General features: G+C 38.4%; 1 long non-coding RNA gene across 1 annotated transcript; it reads left to right on the forward strand.

Moving 5' to 3' along the window:
• The first annotated feature begins 1,003 nt into the window (after nucleotides 1–1,003).
• LOC113287463 lies at nucleotides 1,004–7,325 on the forward strand. Its single transcript, XR_003330081.1, has 2 exons — nucleotides 1,004–1,075; nucleotides 5,906–7,325. It is a non-coding gene; the product is annotated as an uncharacterized LOC113287463 (long non-coding RNA).
• The last annotated feature ends 1,157 nt before the right edge of the window (nucleotides 7,326–8,482 follow it).

Below are 8,482 nucleotides of genomic sequence, written 5' to 3' on the forward strand. Positions count from 1 at the left end.
TGAACGAACTGTCATTTTCTCAAAACCAACAGTTAAGCAAGAAAGAATAGGCTATCAGTTATCTGGAACTGACAAGACAAATATCACTTCAGTGGCCCTTATCATCACCCGTGGGGTGCCAATAACCGTCCCAAAATTTCTAACCCTAAATCGAGAACATTACTTCCAAAATCATTTTCTCTACCTGGGAGTAAATAGGCAGAAACAGAAATGGAGGCAGCTTCAAATTGAGAGAGATTGGGAAGGAAATCGAGTTATTGTTGCTTGAATTGATGAGAGAGTCCAAATCGAAGATTAAATGGGGATGGCTATTGTTTTGTTCAACCGAAAGAAGAATCGGATTCAGGTGAAGCTAGGGTTCGAGTCCAGGGTGATTGAGAACTGAGATTCAAATGATGAGTGAACTGTAAATGTCAAATTAGGAGATGGGTTTGGTGATTCTAGAGCCTTGGAAAGCATTAGAAGACAGGGGTTGCTCTCAATTTCTCTTGAGGATACGAATTCATGGGATTCTGAAGTGGTTTGGTTGAGATGGTGGTGCTGAGATAGCAACATGGGTTTGGTTGAAGAGTTTGTAAAGAATTAGAGTATGGGTCTGTGTTGGAATCGTTATTAGAGAGAAAGAATGGTGATGGCTGCTGATGAGTTTATTGAGTTGCTGGTGAAGACAGTAATGAAGGAGAAAGGAGGTCTGAAACTGTTGGATGATAGGGATTTGTTTCAGCTGTTGTCATGTATTTGTGCTTGGCAGAGAGATGCCTCGAAATTGAAGCTGCATCTAATGGTATCAAAGATGATGAATGAATGGGTATCTGTCAGTAACTGGATTTCAGATGGGTGAAGTACTGAATTTGGTCAAGAAGAGGTGATATTGGAATGGTTTCACTGAGAAGAACACAGAGGAGATGGCTGGAAGGTGAATGAGCATAGGGGACTTGTGTTGCTGGTCTTGTAACTGTATTAATGCATAGAATTGGTGTTGGCCTTGAGACATAATGCATATAATGGTTCAAGGGAGGATTAATCCGCGCCGCTGCTGTTGATTAAATTATGAGTGAACTGAGAGTGCAAGTAGGTTGCTTCCAATGTATATTGCGATCAAGGTATCTTAGGGCCTTTGATAAAGTTGAGAGATTAAATATCAATTCTAGTTATTGTTAAAAAGCATGTTTGTGAATGAAGATGAATCCTTAACCAATATCATTACATCTTAATTTGTGTGCTTTATTTTCTTTTATTTTAGTTTACTTTTTAAAAATCAGAAAACCCCCCATTGGTATTTATAGGAAACCGAAACAATTTGACAATCTTAGTCCTCTCTGTGGGAACGATCATTTCTTGCCCTTGCTATATTTATATTTTGAGTAGTAAGAAAGTGTAATTTATTTTTGACGCATACGACAGCGATCAAACTTTGGCGCCGTTTCCGGGGAGGCAGCGGTTGTCACTTGTTTTTGATTTCTTATTTTTGTTTTTATTTTTGTTTCTTCTTTTTGTTTTCTTATTTTTTGATTTTGACATAGTTTTGAGAACTCTTGTTTCAGGTACCAATTATTATGGACGGAGCATATTGGAACAATGGGTACAATTATCAATCTCAACAACATTATGACAACTATCACCCTTGCGGAGAATACAATCAAAACCAATCCTTTGGTTATGGTCAATATTCTACGTACCCTTTGAGTTATTCTCATACATATCAACCTTCTTATGGTAGGTATGTAAGTGAGCAACCACAAGAAGGGGATTTTAGTTGTACTCTTATTCATATTTCTTCGAGTTTGGTAGATGAGATGCAACAATTTATGGTCAACATGGAGTCAGTTTGTAGTCAACCAAGCATGGAGCCAATTTCGTTGACCGAATATGCTAATAGTATGTTTGGCCCAATTTCTGATAGTAGTTATGATCATTCACTAATTCAAAGGGAAGATAACTGGCCTAGCAATACTGAAGTAAGTGATTCTACTTTTTTCTTGTCGAACGAGCTTTACCAACAAATGGAACACTATTTTCAAAATTTGGATGGATCACTCCAAGAGCTTCAAAAAGATGTTTCCATTTTAAAACAAGGCATTGAAGAATACAAGGAGGACATGCAAAATTCTGCGAAAGACCAATCTTTGGGAAGTGGTAGCCAATCTTATGTCAACTATGATAGTGACGATGACTATGAAAGTACAACGCTTGAACCAATTTATGGTGACATCCCCGAGGAGTGTACAATGGAGTCTTTTTGTGATCAAGATGAAGACGAAAAGGAATATGATGACACTAGTGCAGCTTACTCAAGCATTGATCTTAATAATGATCAAGAACTTATTCAAAAGGTAGAGCTTGAGGATGATGCAATGCGTGTTCCTAAAAAGTTCCTTATGGAGAGACTTGAATCCGCAATAGCATATGTGCCTTACAACAAAGAAGAGTGTGTTGATAATGAAACCGATATGACCAATATTGTGGAAGACCCAATTGAGCTTGCAAAGGATTGTAATGATGATGTTTATGTCGAGACTTTGGTTAAGGCGGAAACGGATGAAGAATGGTTGCAAGGTTTGATAGAGGACCATGATATAAAAGAGGTGAATAACTCACTTGAGTTTTTAAAGGATGAAGAGGATTCCGTAATACAAGAGATTGTGCAAGGTTTGTCTAACCCTTTGCATATTGTTTGTTCTCCTTTATCTCTTATTGGTTTGAATGTATGTGCTTCGAAAACATTGTTTAATGACTTTGTTTCTCGATATCCACCATTGGAAACATCTGATTCTCATGCTATGCAGGTTTGTGAACAAGAAACCATGAAAGTTCCCGAATTCTATATTTTATATCCACTTCCAATTGTGGACAAGAATAAGTGTGGGGGAAACTTTTATCGGTTAATAGCTTCAATTATGTTTTATATTACTAATATGTGTGCGAAGCTAGTGTTTGCAAAACAGGTTCTATGGAAGGATCCTCAACTCTTCAGGTTATTGGTGTATGGGGAATCGTTCTTGCAAGTCGGGCTGATGACTTTAAACCAAGCGCTAAATGGGAGGCAACCCACTGGTTTTGTGTATCTATCTCTATCTTTTTATTTCTCAAGTCTTTTATCTTTATTTTCTTATTTTGGATATTTGCATATCAAAACTCCATCTTTTAGAAATTTTTGAACAATATAGAATAAACACTAGCCTTTCTAAGTAGATGTAATTTTTTCTTGACGATGAGGTATATATATTGGCTGAGTTGGGATTAGCTGCCAACTAAATAGCTTGTTTAGTGTTTATCCTCTATTTTTCAGAAATAGCTATGAGTTGGAATATCAGTTTTTTATCATGCATTTTATTTTTTTATTGTGTATATATATCATGTTATGAATTTCCCATCTTCAATTTTACTTTGGATGACTTAATTTACGTTGAGGACAATGTAAAGTTTAAGTGTGGGGGAATGTTTTCGCATATAGAGTTTTTAGCCTTGTTAGTTTTTCCCTTTTATGATTAAAAAAAAATGCTTTATACACTCCGAAACGTAGAAATATGTGCCTTTAGAATGACACTATTAATCTAAATGGAGGAAACCATCTTAGCTGCGGGAGTTGAGGAACCCATTAACTACAAGGGACAAAATTATTCAAGTGTTAGAAATAATATGAAAGTTGTTACCATATTTCGGAATATCACCATATCAATTTCTGTTTTTATTTTTGCAAACTTTATGTTATATCTATGTGATTTGGTGGGTCACTAACATCGAATTGTTATTGCTTCTAGGATGAAATAGTGTGATTGAGTTACAAAAAAAAAGAAAAAAAGAAAGAGACCGACCAATTGACCAAACGGAATAAATTTGACACTTGGATAAAGCAATGTGTGTGTGTTCTCCCTGTCTCCGTCGCCTAAGCAAGCGTGGAGTTCAGGATCCAAGAGAACTATCATGTAATCTGATGACAAGAAACATGCGCTTGGTTCCACCAGATCCAATCATGATGTCAATTTTTTTTTTTGTTATGGTGCAATAAAATCGACTCCTGGTTCCCTTGTATATGCGAGTGAGTCGATATAGATTTAGGTTTATTGACTGCTGGCGCCCTTGTATATGCCAGTGTGTTGATATTAGAATTCAGACCAGTAGCTCAATCCAATAGGATTTATAGGTTCATCATTGGCAGCGACCTTCAGACAGATATGGGAAACATCGATCACTTAGTAAACATCGCAACCATCTATATCTATTTCCATCTTCTTTATCTATTCATTTGTGATTGTGGTTTGTTAGTTTCCGAGATTGTGGCTTAAACGACTTTCTTAACAGAGCTTAATATATATATATATATTAATTTGGATTCATAACAAGGTACCTCCTTTTGCAATCATTTTGGATTCATTCATGGATTTGTCACAGGTAGATGGAGTTTGAAAAATAGGTTTTGTAGGCAAACCTCTTGTAAACCTTCACCAGACCATAACTCGTCCACTAGGGACACCTAGGGGGTTCAAAGGCTTGTTATTTATGCTAAAAGTGACCGTAGGCTCGACGAGACGGAGTTGTTTGTATGTTTTAGAATTATTTTGTTTGATTTGCTCGAGGACTAGCAAAGTCTAAGTGTGGGGAAATTTGATAGGTATCTAAAATACTTAATTGTATATCTAGTATTTATGCTTTCTTTGCTATTGTTCTTGTGAACTGCATCTCTTATGTTTAGTTTTGAGTTATTAGGTGCAATGGAGTCTTTGGGAGCAAAAGAAGGAGAAATCATCCATTTGGAGCGAAAAGAGGAAAAAGATCAATTGGCGGGCGAAATATATTTGGAGCCGGCTAGGTTGTGCAAGAAAGAGGTGATGAACGAACTGTCAGATTCTCAAAACCAACAGTTAAGCAAGAAAGAATAGGCTATCAGTTATCTGGAACTGACAAGCCAAATATCACTTCAGTGGCCCTTATCATCACCCGTGGGGTGCCAATAACCGTCCCAAAATTTCTAACCCTAAATCGAGAACATTACTTCCCAAATCATTTTCTCTACCTGGGAGTAAACAGGCAGAGACAGAAACGGAGGCAGCTTCAAATTGAGAGAGATTGGGAAGGAAATCGAGTTATTGTTGCTCGAATTGATGAGAGAGGCCAAATCGAAGATAAAATGGGGATGGCTATTGTTTTGTTCAACCGAAAGAAGAATCGGATTCAGGTGAAGCTAGGGTTCGAGTCCAGGGTGATTGAGAACTGAGATTCAAATGATGAGTGAACTGTAAATGTCAAATTAGGAGATGGGTTTGGTGATTCTAGAGCCTTGGAAGGCATTAGAAGACAGGGGTTGCTCTCAATTTCTCTTGAGGATACGAATTCATGGGATTCTGAAGTGGTTTGGTTGAGATGGTGGTGCTGAGATAGCAACATGGGTTTGGTTGAAGAGTTTTTAAAGAATTAGAGCATGGGTCTGTGTTGGAATCGTTATTAGAGAGAAAGAATGGTGATGGCTGCTGATGAGTTTATTGAGTTGCTGGTGAAGACAGTAATGAAGGAGAAAGGAGGTCTGAAACTGTTGGATGATATGGATTTGTTTCAGCTGTTGTCATGTATTTGTGCTTGGCAGAGAGATGCCTCGAAATTGAAGCTGCATCTAATGGTATCAAAGATGATGAATGAATGGGTATCTGTCAGTAACTGGATTTCAGATGGGTGAAGTACTGAATTTGGTCAAGAAGAGGTGATATTGGAATGGTTTCACTGAGAAGAACACAGAGGAGATGGCTGGAAGGTGAATGAGCATAGGGGACTTGTGTTGCTGGTCTTGTAACTGTATTAATGCATAGAATTGGTGTTGGCCTTGAGACATGATGCAGATAATGGTTCAAGGGAGGATTAATCCGCGCCGCTGCTGTTGATTAAATTATGAGTGAACTGAGAGTGCAAGTAGGTTGCTTCCAATGGATATTGCAGCTGAACTGAAGCTGGAGATGATGGAGCAGATTGTGCTGTGTTATTTTGAAGTGCACAAGGCTGTGACAGTGTATGGAATCAAGTTGAAACTGAGCAGATTAGATGAATGTTAGAACTTGCAGCTGCATTAAGGCACTGATGGCGTTGGTGTTCGAGTTTGCAGCTGGAAATTGTTGCTACTACAGGCTAATGCGGATGTGTGAAGAACGAGATTGCTTATGCAGTTCAAGAAGCTACAGCTGCAGGTGATGGTGCAGGAACAAGGCTTGGAGTCTGTTGCCGTTATGAGATGAGCAGCTGGAGAATCGAAGCAGGAGCTGAGTCATGGGATATTGCAGGTGGAATTGCAGTGTTGGGGTTACAATGGCAGCAGAAACTGTTGGTCTATGAATGATATTGGATTAGATGAATGTGCAGGATAGTAGACTGGTGGCTGCTGTGTGCGGAGTTAATATGGCTTGAGCTCATGGAACTGAAGGCATTGGTGCAGTTGCCAATGATGACCATTGAGCAGCTCCAGGTGGTGCGAGATTTGAATTGCAGCTGAGGTCGCAGGAATGTAATGATTTTGGTGCTGAGTTAGAATTGGTACTACGGGTTAGAGCTGGAAGTGCAAGGATCTGGAATTGGCCTGGAGAGATGCTGTAATGTGTAGTTTCAGTTGGTGTTGTTACATTGTTGCTGACGTAGAGAGATGTTGCAGCTTGATTATGGCTGGCATGAGAAGTACATGAAGTTGTAGCTGCAGTTAAAGCTGAAATGGTGCTGGTTTGTGTTGAAGGGAACTGCCAGTAAAAGCATCGCAGGCAGTGTTGATGGAATTGAAGAAATGTTGATGTTGCTGGTGTTGTTGATTGTCATGGGACTGTGGTTGCCAAGGCTAGTTACGGGTTCAGTTCTTATTCAGTGATTAAAGAGTTGGCCAGAAAGGGAATGAAGAAATGTGTATGATGTTGGTTGCAATGCAGGGAAGCAGAGAATTATGGATCGACTGATTCTGGGGATGCTATGTGCTGAATGGCCTGTCAGTTCCACTAAACTGACAGGCAAAGTAAATGTTAAATGGGCCATGGGCTACTTGTGAGCAGTTCTGCCGTGAGTTTGTGGGCCTCTACTGGGCTGGATTTTGAGTTATAGAACATAAGAGTTTTGCCGAGAGTTATGTAGGCTTTATGGCACAGATTTGGAAGTCTAGAGAAAGAGAGGGGATCGGCTATAAAAGGGTTGAGTGGCTCTCTCGTATCTCATCTTCTTCTACTTCTACTTTAGTTCTAGGATTTTCTATTCCTTCTTGTGATGAACTCCTTTAACATGAGTACTTAATTTTATCATTGGTTTAAGGAATAAGTTGGATTTTCAAATATGGGTTTTTATGCAATGAATTAGTTTTGTCTCCATATTATCGTTTATGATTCACCATTAATATTGTTACATGATTTGAATGTTTGTTTCGTTGAGTCTAGAATCAACCGAGTTTGTTTTCATCTCTATTGCTAGATTAGGATTTATTATACGCAAAAGTGATAGATTCCTGATTACAAGTACCATAATTGTGATTATTGCTTGTAGTGATACATCCTAGTAGTCACAAGTGAGTCATAACCTTTGTTAAATCGGATTAGTGCTTTTACACGTTCGATTCCTTTGATTGGCCTGAATTCATAGAACTTAATGCATCTAGGGAATTAAATTTGATTAGTGCTTTTACACATTAGGTTATTCTATAAGATAGAATTCATATTAGCATCTTTTAATGTGTTTGTTGATGACAAGAGGAGATTTGCGGGATATACTTGCGATCAAGGTATCTTAAGGCCTTTGATAAAGTTGAGAGATTAAATATCAATTCTAGTTATTGTTAAAAAGCATGTTTGTGAATGAAGATGAATCCTTAACCAATATCTTTACATCTTAATTTGTGTGCTTTATTTGCTTTTATTTTAGTTTACTTTTTAAAAATCAGAAAACCCCCCATTGGTATTTATAGGAAACCGAAACAATTTGACAACCTTAGTCCTCTCTGTGGGAACGATCCTTTCTTGCCTTTGCTATATTTATATTTTGAGTAGTAAGAAAGTGTAATTTATTTTTTACGCATACGACAGCGATCACATTGCCTCTTAAGGAGGGCGGTCTCGGTATCTACATTATGGCAGACACTCGCACATACCACTATCTCACTTCTCAGAGCCAGATTTTTATCACCCAAAGGATCTGCTTATCAGTTTGCTCTTCAGAACTTCATCCAGGTATGTGGATTACCTTCTACATGCACTCCCTGGCAGTTACTTATTTTGACACAGTTAAGAAGCAAATCCCCATCCAATTCTCTTTGTCTGCAAGAGACTCCATTATGTGGCAATGCAACCGAGTTAAGCATGCACAAGATTACCTTTTGGCTATACCCATCAGTGGGTTGAATCAATGCCTGGGACCGAGACAATTTAGAGCCGTACTTTGCTATCGCCTTGGTATTCCTTTTTTCGTCGAAGGTGGCTTATGTTCGAGTTGCAATAGACCTATGGATATTTTTGGTGATCATGCTCTCCATTGT

The sequence above is a fragment of the Papaver somniferum genome, chromosome 6, assembly GCF_003573695.1.
Source record: "Papaver somniferum cultivar HN1 chromosome 6, ASM357369v1, whole genome shotgun sequence".
Lineage (NCBI taxonomy): Eukaryota > Viridiplantae > Streptophyta > Magnoliopsida > Ranunculales > Papaveraceae > Papaver > Papaver somniferum.